This window comes from Pelodiscus sinensis, chromosome 8 (genome assembly GCF_049634645.1).
Source record: "Pelodiscus sinensis isolate JC-2024 chromosome 8, ASM4963464v1, whole genome shotgun sequence".
NCBI lineage: Eukaryota > Metazoa > Chordata > Testudines > Trionychidae > Pelodiscus > Pelodiscus sinensis.
In genome coordinates this window covers 56,764,145-56,776,614 of record NC_134718.1, presented here as the reverse complement: position 1 = coordinate 56,776,614, position 12,470 = coordinate 56,764,145, and the positions used below count along the sequence as shown (strand labels likewise).

The following is a 12,470-nucleotide window of genomic DNA, read 5'->3' as shown; positions in this document are numbered from 1 at the left end:
GGATGTGGCAGAGCTTTTCTGGGATACCGGAGGTATCCCAGAAAAACTCTGTAGTCTGGACATAGCCTACAGATGCTCTGGAGTACCAGACCCCAGTTTGAGAGTTGTCATACTAGTCCCATAGTACTTCTTCCTGAGTGGCTGGAAGAAGAACCCTGGCCTGACATCTGCTCTGGGGCTACAGCTACACTGCCTTTTTTTTGCAGAAGAGGATATGAAAATCACACTCTCTTGCATATCTTCTTCCAATTTTTTTTGCAGAAGAGGTTTTGTCGGTAAAAAGCCCCGTGTAGACGGGGCCTGAGTTCCAACTCAAGGACTATCAATTCAATAACTAAGGTTTGTTCCTTAACACCTTTTCCCTGAGGCCTTTCCTTACTTTCTGGCTCCTTCCTCATTCCATTGGGGGAGTTGTGAGGCTGTCTAACCAGAGAAGGGGAAAAGGAGTTAAAAGGTAAAGAAAAAGCTCATGGTAAAAGCAATAACTGGATGCTTCCCACATACTGTAGCCACCAAAGACATATTCCTTCTCCCACAGGTAACTGCAGCCATTTCTCTCTGGTCTAAATTCCTGTCTTTATAAACCCTGTTCCCACAGAGGTCTTGCACAAGAAAACATCCACAATGCCACGTGGGAGCTGTGCTTTTGATCAAGAGCGCCCATGGCAGTGTGGACGCTCTCTTGTGCAAGAAAGCTCTGATGGGCATTTTAGCCATAGGGCTTTCTTGTGCAATAAATCCCTGCTGAGCGTCCACACTGCCCTCTTGTGAAAGAGATCCTGCACAAGAGAGCTTACACCTGTTAAGAAAAGAGTGTAGTTCTTGCGCAAGAACCCCTCCCTTACCATGCCGTACTGTAAATTTCCCTGCGCAAGAGCGGGCGGGCAATGTGGACGCTCTGCGGGTTCTTGCGCAAGAACGGCTGTACTTGCGCAGGAAGTCACGAGTGTAGACATAGCCAGGGAGTTTTTAAAAACAGATTTTAAACAACAGACTCTCTTACCTCATTGCCTAGTCAGAAGTTACGTAGGGTTTTAAAGCTTTTTTTCACATTTCTCTTGTGTGTGCCCCCAAAAATGCATATTCAGAAAGAAGAGAAAATAAGAAATGTACCTGGTACTGAATAAATGTCACACTTCTCTTTAAGTACTATAAACTGGAGAAGTCTATTAAAACATTTTTCTGATTTACAGATTACTCCTGTCCTTTATTGGGTGTTTAGGCCAAGTTCAAGGATTGCCCCTCAAAGAACAGCTTTGCAAGTGAGAATGGAATGAGGCTGTTTAACTGGCACCGAAATCTTTTTTAAAAACACTTCTAGCTTTGTTCCAGTATAGAGTCATATAACTTGATTCTTCCCTTTCCTCATTTGCAGTTCACATCAGTGAAGGGTGAAACTCTGCCTCCAGATATTGTTTCCATGTAGTGGGTTAGGTTATAGCCCATCAAATCATCATATACATAGTCAATCTCAATAGGTATTTTTTGAGGATGAGGATCACCAGTTATTGATGGAACTCAAGCAAACTTAGGGCCCAATCTTGTGAGGCGCTGGAAATTCAGGGAAGAGCACTCAGCACCTTGAAGGATAAACCCTTCAAATGGGCCCCAGGAATTTCTTTTTCAAAAGGAAAAAAATAATGAACTGAATAAAGGTTGTTAACAACAAGGTTGTTAAGATAACATAAAGTGATCATCCTGGCAGAGACCGGAATACTCAAAGCCTTCATCTATTTCCCTGGAATCCACATCTTAGAAAGGTACAAACCCACTTTTCTTCTTCCTTCTCTCATGTAGATACAGTACATGAATAATTCATAAAGGTGCAGAGAATAACCACCTAATAACTGGCTAGATATTCCACACTCTGTACTCATGTTTTAAAGAGAATTAAGAAGCAGCAGCAATGCCAGGATGTTATTTTAGGATCCAGCTAGTGCTTTTCCTGAGTTGCAATTTTTGGTAAATAGTATGGCAATTATTCTGATACCTATGCGTTGAACTTTGACATGCTAACAATAAGTTTATGGTAAGATAGTTTGTATTCATGTATTTGTCTTTATTGTGACTCATTTATGGTATCATCAACCAATTGGTTAAGCCTTAACACTCCTGTGAAATAGATAATGTTTTAATGTTTTGTGCTGACTTTTGTCTGTGTATCTGATGAGGCAGTTAAATGCCTCTGTCTTGGTAAATGTTTTATTTCATTTCAGCAATAAACCATTTCAGAAGGTGCTTAAACAAAGCCACTACAACACACCTTTAAAAGTTATTTGTGATATTAGGGAATGGTCTCTAATTCCAGTGGAGACACAATCTCTACAACCTTGGTATGAATCTCAATCTCCCCACAACCCCCACACACTTGGATTTGCAGTCCAGTCCTAAAAATAGTGGTATGATGTGTGCTCTTTTATTAGGACCCAATCCTGAAGTCCTAACCCAGAGAACTCCTGTTGCTTATATCATGTTTCACCAAAATATGTTCATTAAGTGAGGAAAATATTTTAAAGCCACCAAGTAAAGCCATAGGCCAGAAAGGTAGTGGGTGAAACTCGTATGGAATTAAACTTGTATGAGAACTTGACCGCTCTTTTAAATAGGTAAAGAGAAAACAGACTGCACTCAGTTTGCAGTAGTTGGGGGCTGCTTGCCTCTCAAGTTGTTCATCCATCAACTGAGAACTGATATGTCATAGCCAGAGAGCTCCTAGGATCAGATTCCTTACACTTTGTTGCCATCCAACATAGTGTTCTCAAACACAAGCCAATTCACATTAATAGAACACTTTCATGTGATCCCAAGGGAAAGGGGATCCATACACCAACAGGAAGGAAAGCAGTACAGAGGGTTATAAAATCAGGGACAGAGTGGGTCATTGTTGGTTTTACTTTCTTTTTATTCTTCTTGGAGGAAGCTGGGTAAGTAAATCACAAATCATATTTTTCATTCATTTTAATATTGTACAGATTAGAAACTGCTAATTGGAATTTTAGGCATTACAATAAGTCCTGCAGGAAAGTTTTTTGCTTACAAGCAAAACTAAAGGCTCATTTAAAGGTTACATGATTTCATAACCTTGCCTAACTTGTTTTACAATCCATACAACCTACGAAGTGGTGTGCATGCACACACATGTGCACAATGGAGGCAGAAAGCTTCTTGATGCAGTTTTTCTACTATTAGAAGACGTAGTCACAAGCTGTGTCCAAAACCAGGTCCTTGAAAACATTTGACAGAAATAGCAACTTACAAATATTGGAGTTTTATTGTGTCTGTCTTCCACCAGTGCTCTTATTTCTTTCAGACGCCAGAAGTAGCTCTAGGATTTATTTAAGAAAGTGCTGCTTGTTGACTTAAAATTGCAATGCTCTAATGATAAAAATATGTTTCCTGTGAAGTATTTCAGTGATTACATTAGCGGCCTATTCATTTAAAATGGATATTATGCAAATTGTCAATCCATATTCTTAATGATAAAGTTATAAAATGGTTCCCTTTCATGCATAAATGAGACTCCCATCGACTTTCAGACATAAACTCCAGACAAATCAATGTGAAACTGTGACTCTTGATGAGATAAATCTTTTAATATATCCCTAATCAGTTGGATTCTGGCGTTTAATTTTAGAGCACTGATCATTGTAATACAGTCTTGCACTAATCTGAGATACAAAATTTAATTCTAATGTATTGCTGTTTTGAACAGTGGTATAATTTCCAGATGTAAATCATTGAGGGTTACAAATATGGCATTTTAGAATAAACTTTAAACTGCCACGGAATTGATTTACAGTAAATCTATCCTAAAATTGGTAGTCTCATGATTTGTCTTAGACAGAGGAATGAAGCATAGCATTGACAGACATAAATTGACAATGTTTCTGATCCTTCTATAGACAGAGTCTATCAGGATTATGTTGATGGTATGACTATATGGTATGACTATGTCTACATTGGCAGCTTCTTGTGCAAGAACAGTTGTTCTTGCGCAAAAACTTGCCTGCTGTCTACACTGCACGCGTGTTCTTGTGCAAGTAAATTTACTGTATAGTGTTGTAAAACAGGGCTTCTTCCGGAAGAGTTATTCCTCTCCCCATGAGGAATAAGTCCTCTTGTGCAAGAGCTCTTCCACAAGAGGGCAGTGTAGACAGGCAACATGAATTTCTTGCATAAGAAGCCCCTATGGTTAAAATAGCCATCAGAGCTTTCTTGCACAAGAGAGCATCCAAACTGCGATGGATGCTCTTGCGCCAAAGCACATGCCAGTGCCCATTGTTTATTTAGTGACTTTCAATGACTTAGGAAATTATTATTAATATTTTGTTTACTAAAACCCCATTTTTCAGTAAATGAAAAATTTCAGTGGCTATTTTGATAAAAAATGAAGCACAATGCAAAACTTCCATAATATTGATTAACATTTTCTGGAAAAAATAATCTAAAAAGCCATTTTTGATGGCTTAATCTGAGAAAAAAAATAGACCAAAGGCAGCCCCCAGGGAATGGATGAGCTTGGACTGTAGTGTGAGCACTGTCTTGTAGAGCAGGTTGGAAAGGGCAACCACAGCTAGTAAACAACTCTATTGCAGATAAAATAAATAACCTAAATGCTCAGAATTCAGTCTCTTCCCCTCAAACTCTCTCACTCAATGGGTCTCACTTATGCAAAAAGCTAACTTCCATCACAGACTCTGTGTTAGCAGATTGTGGAGCCTGTTACACTGGTGAGTAGGAGACAGAGAACACAAGAGAAGACTGTGTACAAAGCAGCAATAGTTTGGAGATCTCTTAGGAACAAACAGGATATGAATTTCCCTGTGAAAAGTAAGGCAGTGGAACCTATTCTAAACTATAACAGGAAGTTATCTAAATCCACTTCAAGTTTTATTCACCTTGGCAAGAGGAGAGATGCAGAAGCTTCTGAGGAGTGTAGAATGGAGAAGTGCCTATGAGCTGGGTCTTTTCCAAAGTCCTTATGCACTACACAGAGTTTCAGATGCTTTGAGTCAATAACAAAAACTGGAGACTGCAGAGAACTGACTCTCTACAGCTTCAGAATAGCTTCAGCTCAGCATTCGGGTTGTCCTTAGCAATGTTCACTTTTCCCTCCATTTGCAGATTTTTCATCAATGTGCAGAATAATTTTTTGATACGCACCAAGGCACGTGTGAATATGCACCAAAAGATACAATAGCTAGCTGTGGGCGCTCAGCTAATCAGCTGGACAAGATTTGAATCTCTCCTGAGCACCTTTCCCAGGGGTGAAGTATGCAGCTGTGTAGGACAGTGTTTCTCAACCAGTGGTACGAGTACTGTTAGGGGTATTTGAGAAAAGTCTGAGGGGTACGTCACCACAAATGAAATTTGGAGAAAACTGAATTTTTGTTTTAAGGTTTACAGTACTTTATTATTTTTGTACTTTTTACACCCAAAAATTTCATCGCCCGCCCAGTTACAATTAAGTTGTTTAAACAAATGTGTTCCAATGGTAGAAAAAATGTGTCTGAAAACTGGGGGTCCCTTTTTTTTTTTTTTTAAAGCGGTACTTATAATTTTTTTTTAAAAGGGTAATGTAAAAAAAAGATTGAGAAACACTGGCGTAGGACACCTGACAGTTTGGGGCACCAATGGGTCTTAATGTCCACCCTACTCTTCCTGTCCCTGTTCTGTGGCTCTTCCTCCTCTAGAGAGGAGCTAGTTAACTTAACAGTGAAAAAAGTCTGCCATACCTATTAGCAGAACACTGAACATGTGAAAGAGCCATTCAAGTGGTAATTAAGCCATTTAACAGGCATTTGCCAACCCTTTATTGTGTTAGTCTACAGGACCTTAGTTTAAAATTTGCTTTAAAAATATTTCATTAGTGTGTCACCAAAGATTATCAAATTGCATGTCTAAAAAATTGTTCTCCTGCCCCTTCGCATCCCCCCTGCTGCCATTGTGCTTGGTGCATACTTTAATAGTACTGTGTAGGGCCCCATAAATCCTAAAGATGCTTTGTCAACATTTACTTCCTCTGCCTATGGGGAAAAGTGTTTGACTTTTGGTCTATGCAAAAAGACCTTTCCTAAGCTGTGCTGCCTATTTTCTGGAAAAGTGCTTTATTTTCTGTCTTTGGTAGTGTCTATATTATTCTGGCAGGCGTACAGGTCAGTTTTTGTTCTGCAGTTATTATTGCAGGTAAGATTGTATTTACATAAGCTCCCCAGCTCTGCATAGTTGTGCTCACAAACAAGTGGTTAATCTTATGAAAGTTACCCTTTGATGTACTGATTTCACCTTGACCAAGTGCTATAAATTTCAGAATTTAATAATAGGGACTGGTTCTGCTCTCACTTTTTCTGCTTATCAGATTTACTGCTGATTTACACTGGCGTAAAGCAATTGTGAGATCAGAATGAATCTGTCCCACAGATGATTTTTGTGTTATTTTGACATTAGTTTTAAGTATCAGTTTCTAAGTATTGCATGACAGAACATAGGCTTTTAAAAAAAACTCATATACTATATATTATTAGAAATGCTCGAAAGACAGTATTAAGAAAATGGTTGAAGATCACAAAACATTTCCAGAAGTCATTGTTCAACACATTTGACCAATTATGTAAAGAAATACTCTGCCTAATTAATGGAAAGGAATCTGGAAAGGATGATTTCACTCTCTCTGAAGTCTTCCTGCTCTGAATATTTCTAAATCAGGAATAACATCTCAAACTGTGCTCTGCAAGGTATGGAGGGCTCTCTGGATACATGGTGCCCTCTGTCTTAATTCTAGCTGATAAATCACATTACAAGATAGCTAAAATGCATTAAATTATTTCTTGTTTTTACTTTTCCAGGTAAGCAGTTGTTGTTGCCACAGAGATTTTGTGGAAGGGCATGTGGTCAGTGTAATAGCAAGTAGAAGCGCAGCACCATGAGATGTTGTCAGCTATTTCTCTAGGATGATATCTGCCAAAGGGAAAGATCACTGATGGGTCGTAAGATGGTTGAGGAGTCCAATTCATGCTCTCTACAGGCTTTTCCACATATGTGACAGGCAGTTGCTTGGAGAAAGCACAACCACTGTCTGCTACGCTGTCCCATTTTCTTCCTCCTCTGCTGTTTCTCAGTCTCTTGAGCAAGACAATTCTCTTCCAAATGGAATAGTGATAGAAATGACTGAGACATGATGTATGATGTGATGATATTGCAGTCTATTGCCAGCTAACTCTTCCCAATTCATGGAGTCAATGCTGGGTATGCTTGTAGCATTTCCACTTTTCCCCCAGGCCTCCTCTTACCATCATTAACTAGGGAAAATAGGATTTGCCTTAGATGCCATGGATCAGCCATTCACACACAATGACCAGCCCAACAAAATTGATGTTTCATAATCTTCACCTCAACTCTTGTGGTGTTCGCTACAGAGAGAATATTGGCAATAGTGCAACAATCTTCCCATGGTACAGGGAATCTTCCTAGGGTAGCACTGGTGGTACTATGCCTGCTGCTATCATTAGTTTCAATATGTCTCCAATGTCTTGCACCTATAAAGAAGAGCAGGAATGACTATTGCATTGTAGACTGGGATCTTAGTTTCCATCCACAGATTTCTGTCAAGAAAGACATGACAGATCTCCACTTCCTGCTGCTGCTGGTGAGTTCAGGGATGGGCCCGACCCCTATTGTTGACACCAGCTCCCCACTAGTCTCTGGCTGCTGGCCGCCTGGCCCTCATGGTGTTTGGGGGCATGTGATCCTTCATTCCCCCCCCCCTCCCCCCCCAGGTATCGCCTAATCAAGTTTCACAATTTCTTATCTGTACTGTTATATCCACCAAGCCGGACAAAACCAAAGAGCAGCATCTGTGCTTTGCTCTCTCTCTAGAGGGTATAAACAGTAATTGCCCACAGTTATAAGATGCCACACAGCATTTTCTAAACAAGCACATTTATTCTTAAGGTGAAAGCAATGGAAGTTCCTCTCTGCATGCTAAGAGCTTACCAAAGGTCACTCCATCAGTCTTTTGGGGCCTCAGTAGGTCAAAGTCATTCCAATCCTCAAGAAGGCCTGGGGCCCCTCTTAGGTTACGTCTACACTGCCAGTCTTTGCTGCAGAAAATATGCTAATGAGGGACTCATTTGCATTAGTTGTGATCTCATTTACATATTTTCTGCCGATCTGTTTTTGTGCTAGGAAACAGTGTGGATGTTTCCTTTTTGCGCAAAACCCCCTTTTCCCACAAGTTCCTTATGCCCCAGAAATGGTGGTATACCTAGCTTGCAGAAAAAGAAAATGTCTACACTGCTTATTTTTGAACAAAATCCCCTAGCACAAAAACAGATCGGCAGAAAATATGCAAATGAGATTGACTCATGCAAATGAGTCTCATTAGCATATTTTTTGCTGAGAAAATTCGTAATGTAGACATAGCCTTAGACAGAAATTCTTGGTAGTAAGCTGGATCCGAAAGAAGGTGTAGGGTCTATATATATTCAGGCTATTTATCCAGAAAGCATTCCTTTATTTGGTCTCTGGAGAATCCAGTTTGAACCAGTATATGTGAGTCTCTCCAAGTGGTGGTACCTCTCTGCAGTTTCTACAATGTGAGTGAATTTTTCCTAATCATCCCCAACTGTTTTAGTTCCTAGAGGATTGAGGTCAGCCTCTGCCATGGAATGACATACAATTGTTGTCGCCGGCATAGTGACAAAAATATTTAATACAGTAAGATCTCCCAAAGATAATTGTAGAAAATTGCCATAGCTATCACAGTGCATTTTATCTATCTTTTAATAAATTCATGTAATTTTACTTTCAGGATAGTTTGGTATACTGTGGAATCTGCATAATTTTAGGAGTATTTATCTGTTGCACAACATTTTCTGCAGCATTACCCCAAATTAATAACAATGAGTAGTTCCGTAGCACCTTAGAGACTAACAAATATATGTATATATCATAAGTATTATTATATTCAGGGCTCGACCAATAGTGTAATCTACTCGCCGCTCGGCAAGCCCTGATTATGTTTATATTTATTACATAGTTTCATGAACTTTCATGGGCAAAACCCACTTCCTCAGATGAACAAAGTGGAGAGAAAAAGGGGGACCCTCAGAATTTATAACAGAAAAAGAAGGGAGAGTGGGGAAAACATAATTGGCATGTTAGCCCACTCTTGTCATCATTTTTTTAAAGTGGCATCTGGTTAATATATCTTAGAGTGAAATAGCTTGTGTTTCCATTATATAAAATATTTGAGAAACTATAAATGATAGCAGTTTTCTTTATTTGCTATTGAAATAAGTTGTCTGTGAAACATCCAGACTGTCTATTACTCATAGTTTCCATGAGATCCCTAGCTGAAAACTGAAGTTTGCACATAACCACCTTCTTTATGAAAAAGAGCTGCTGTTAACCACAAGTCTGGAGTATTACACGGTTTTACTGGATCCAGAAGAAAAACTCACCATGTTGTGGTTTTTTAAATTCATAGTTGGCCTAAAACATTTTATTTTAGTTGCTTTTGCAGGAGCTTGATCCATGCTGCCATTTACAAGGCAACACTGTCAGAGTCAAGGAAGGTAGGCATCAGGACATTTTCACTAGTGAGTGACAAAACTTTACATTCTAGTCAAACTAGCTTCAAAATACATTTAATTGTAGTCTGTAATATACCCTTCACAAGTAGAATTACCAGTCCAAAGCCAATATTCAAACCACAGTGACATTAGACATTTTTATTAATAAAGAAAAGAGGGCAGTAGTTTCAGAAAGTGGTTCTAAGCCTTGCAATAAAGCATAGCATGAGATTTCTTCAATGTACCCGTCAGTCCCTCTATATTTGGCATATTATAGTCTCATATTTTAGATTAAAAGATTTCATCCCATCCATAGAGCACCTAGATATTTCCCAGAGCAATATTATTCCTTTTTATATTTATTAGATTTCACTAATGAAACTTTAGAGTTTACTCATGCAGAAAATAATCAGTCCTGATAGAGTTACAGGCTGCCATCTCTGTAAGTCCAAGATATATTAAAAAAAAAAAAAAAAAAAAAAAAAAAAAATTTGGACTTATAGCGAAACAAACTTAAAGCAGGGAATTTTTTTCCCACAGCTGACTTCCATTAGCGCAAACTGTTGGGGTTTTTTTTCCACACAACTTAAGAGCGGGGAGTGGGAGTACTTAAAATGAATCAGTACCGACAAGTGTCAATGACTTTAGTGCAGAATGCATATATACTGGGGCAACCTATAGTGGGGATGCCCGGTAGTACTAATTCACCTCTCACTTAACACTAATTTTATATTTGCCCTCTGTTTCTGTTCCTATGCCATCTTCCTTCTAGGTTTCTCTCCTTTTTCTTTTTGCCCCTCCCATCTTTTTTTTCCTTTCTTTGTCTTTCCGGCACTAATTCCACCTCCCACAGGCTTCTGTGATCCCCTTTCCCATTTTGTCTGCTAAAGTAGCCAGCAATTAAATAGTTAATATAGCATTTTAAACAGAGGTGCAAGTAAGTCAGCAGAGGGTAACAAAAATTATTATGGGACTGGGGCACATGACTTATGAGGAAAGGCTAAGGGATTTGGGCTTATTTACTCTGCAGAAGAGAAGAATGAGGGGGGATTTGATAGCAGCCTTCTGTTACCTGAAGGGTTGTTCCAAAGAGGATGGAGCCTGGCTATTCTCAATGGTGGCAGATGACAGAACAAGGAGCATTGGTCTCAAGTTGCAGTGGGATAGATCTACGTTGGATATTAGAAGAAAAAAAACCTATTTCACTAGGAGGGTAGTGAAGCACTGGAATAGGTGACCCAGAAAGGTTGTGGAGTCCCCATCTTTAGAAGTTTGTAAGGCAAATCTTGGCAAAGCCCTGGCTGGGATGATTTAGTTGCGGTTGATCCCAGCTTTTTCAGCAGGTGGTTAGACTGGATGACCTCCTGTGATAAGACAGTACAGCCTGGTACACTGTGCCAGCAAGAAAGGGGCCAGCAAGGTCTGGCACACTGTACCATCTATTTATATTTATAGCTGGTAACATGTATTGGAAAGATACCATAGCATAAGTAGGGCTGCTGCTGTACACACAGAATCAGAGGCAAAGCACCTATATGGAGGGACAGAGGGTTCTTCTCCTTTTCCCCACTGGCAGGGGCAAAGTGCGGAAAGCATCAGAACGGCTGGACGGTTCCTCCCTCCAGGTATCATGGGATGGGGGAGTAGAGAGGAGAGGAAAAGCATGGGTGGGTGCCCAGGCTAGGGAGGGAATGGAGTCACATAGCAGGACATGTGGGGAGGTCACATGGCCCCCCCTTAAATCACATGTACTTCTCCTGCCATCCCTTCCCCATCCCAGGAAGAAATTAATTTTACTTTCACCCTTAATTTTAAAGCAACTTCATTAGATTTTAGAGTCAATGTCCTATTGAGATTAATGGTGGTGGGGAAGTCCACCCCTCTAAAGCAATTGTTTCAATCTGTTTGCAGATGCAAGAAAAATATTACAGCTGTTTATTCTTCACATGTTGAAGATTTTCTTTCCAACCTTTCACTCAGCTTTACTGTTCCGTCTTAAAAAATTAATTCCACTATATACCACTAAACTTTGCCCCCAAACTTTTGCTGAATAATGTTTCCAGACTCTGGGACATTCTCCCCGAAACAAACACAAGTTTGAGTTACAGCATGGCTAAACTCAGGCTCAGTGTATGCCCTAACCATAGTGAAATCTTTGTGGAAAAATACAACTTTAAAGAAGGGTGAGCTTCAAACACTGGATACTTTCTCACTGCCCAGCAGTTTGTTTATATTACCGGAAAATGATAACATAAATATAAATAGTGCCAGACCCAGGGAGCAAGGTAATGTGTTATGAGTTTAAATCTGTCATCCGGAGAAGCTGATTAGGTCTTATGCCTGTCTAAAGGATGAAGACTTGTGCCATCTGTGACAACAGTGCCTGGCTTAGTTACTTTATCTTCAACAACTACTGTGGGATCTGGGGCCACTATCTATTACCATGTGGTTAGGTCACCTTTTTAAAAAAGCTAGCACTGCATGACCAAACATGAGGCAGTGCTTCATTTTAGGAAGTGATAATGTATTTAGCAACCAGTCTTGTTCACTAGGTCATAACAATTACTTTAGGTTCTCTATATAAGTGACTTTCATTTTCTTGATATTTTGAATTGGCTTAATACCTGCTTGCTTTTGTTTAGTTTTACCCTAACAATCAAGACAAAATCCAAGTGCTTCATTTACACAATACTGTAGTCTAACACACTAATGTTATGTAACAATATTTATACTGAGGAGACTCCAGCAAAATTAGTCAATTGTTTTCCATTTGGAATAAAATAATTAAAAGTGGCTTTATGCCAGCTGCTTCTCTCTCTCCTTCTTTCTCTGTACTGCCTAAAGGCCTCTGTGTGATGTTGTTGCGGTCAGGCTTTTCTTGGCTTGTTTTAAGAGACA

At 39.5% G+C, this 12,470-nt stretch overlaps 1 protein-coding gene across 2 annotated transcripts in view; it reads left to right on the top strand.

The window, feature by feature from the left end:
* Nucleotides 1-2,803: 2,803 nt before the first annotated feature.
* TACC2 (transforming acidic coiled-coil containing protein 2) overlaps nucleotides 2,804-12,470 on the top strand; it is a 210,893-nt gene continuing 201,226 nt past the window's right edge. For both annotated transcript variants that reach the window (XM_075935333.1, XM_075935331.1), the window contains exon 1: nucleotides 2,804-2,924. The gene's annotated coding sequence lies outside the window, so the exon portion shown is untranslated. The remainder of the gene's footprint in view (nucleotides 2,925-12,470) is intronic.